We start from the raw sequence: 1,814 nt of genomic DNA, 5'->3' as shown, positions 1-1,814 counted from the left end.
TGGGGGTCTTACTGTCTTTTTTTACAAGTGTATTCAGGCCTTTCTCTGTGATAGTTGTTTCAGTCTCCTCAAAATTCATCCCCCTTCTTCGTACTATACTTAATGTCTTCTTTCTGTTGACTCTTTTTGGGAATAAGGAGCAACAGGCTTCTGTCTCCCCTCATCCTCAGCCTCCCGTTCAACTTGTTTATTCTCCCAGAAACCTCCTTATAACATACTTCCGTTTCGCCAGTTTTCCTTATGCTTGAAAAGTAGATCCAAGATAACAGTCCTAGAAACACACACAATGGTTTCTTTTTCTTTTTCTTTTTTTGAGATGGAGTTTTGCTCTTTTTGCCCTGGCTGGAGTGCAATGGCACAATGTCAGCTCACTGCAACCTCTGCCTCCCAGGTTCAAGCGATTCTCCTGCCTCAGCCTCCCAAGTAGCTGGGATTATAGGCATGTGTCACCACGCCCAGATAATTTTTTTTTTTTTTTTTTTTTTGTATTTTTAGTAGAGATGGGGTTTCTCCACATTGGTCAGGCTGGTCTCAAACTCCCGACCTCAGGTGATCCACCTGCCTTGGCCTCCCAAAGTGTTGGGATTACAGGCGTGAGCCACCACGCCCGGCCAGAAACACAACGGTTTCTACTGGTTTTTTTGCTTGTTTGTGTAAAGAGCAACTTTGAGAGGGATATATGGAGTCTGGAAAGGAGAACAAATTGCCTTCCTAGACTCAACCAAGACTGGACCCCACTAGAAAATGCACTCTCCTCCCCAAAACCCGCCCCCTCACAGGAGGCAGGGTTTTTCTTTTGGGCAAACCTGCTTCTGGGGAGAGGAGTGGCAAAACCTGTTTTGAAGATGAGGTTACCTCCCTTCCACACCTCCCTCCTTGGAGGCAAGAGCTACAACGGCTGAGACAGAAAAGAGGTAAGGAAGTGTTGGGGGCTGGGACAACCAGCTCCCCAACAACTCCTAGGTGTTTAAAGAAGGAGGCAGGAAGACTTGTGAAGATGGGAACTATACAAGAGGCAGGAAAAAAGACAGATGTTGGGTAAGTAAGATCTTGGCTCACTTGATTGGTAACAGTGAATAAACAGTCCGGAGAGACTTCCCCACCACCCAGCTCTTACCGGGTCAAATCTCGGGTTCCTCAAGGAGACAAGACTGTAAGAGAATTTGCAGAGAAGAGATGAGGGTGGTTTTAGGTAGGAAATGTCAGTATGGTATGGAACTGGGGAACAGGATTCCAGGATAATTCCCTGGTTTAAAAATCAAGGAAGTTTCTATAATATGTTGTACCTGATAAATCTTCCTGTGTTCTTTTATTTTCTAACCCTCACCCTCCAGAATGGCCATCAGGAAAGCTGAACCAGAACTGAGTTTAGGTCCAGGTTCTCGTTCCGGCAAATCTTTCTCCTTACCTTCTTCCTCCACCCCTCCACCTATGCCATGTTTTCCCTTAGCCACTCCCCAGCTCGGTGGAGGAAAGGCAGGCCTGACTAGGTACTGTCTTCCCGACTTTGCTCAGTGATAGCTGGGTGGGTATAGCTGGGTTCCAGCCACTTGTAATGTGGGACATCTCTCACCCCAACTTTGTAGGTGGAGCAACTGCTACAGAGGTAAATATGATTAACTTTACATTCCATCTCTCATCTGCTCCCAAACTTAACAGCAGGTAATCTGCTTCTAGCAAGTGGTGAAGGTAAGAGAAACATCTGTATAGGAGGCAAGAGATCTGAGTCCTTTTGAAGGCCTATCCTCTGCTCTGTATCTCAATTACTGTTCTTCATTTCAATTATTCTTACCTACTATTCAGTTCCCTTGATC

Source organism: Pan paniscus, chromosome 1 (assembly GCF_029289425.2).
Source record: "Pan paniscus chromosome 1, NHGRI_mPanPan1-v2.0_pri, whole genome shotgun sequence".
NCBI lineage: Eukaryota > Metazoa > Chordata > Mammalia > Primates > Hominidae > Pan > Pan paniscus.
The sequence above is the reverse complement of the archived record's forward strand: the minus strand, read 5'-3'. Positions refer to the sequence as shown.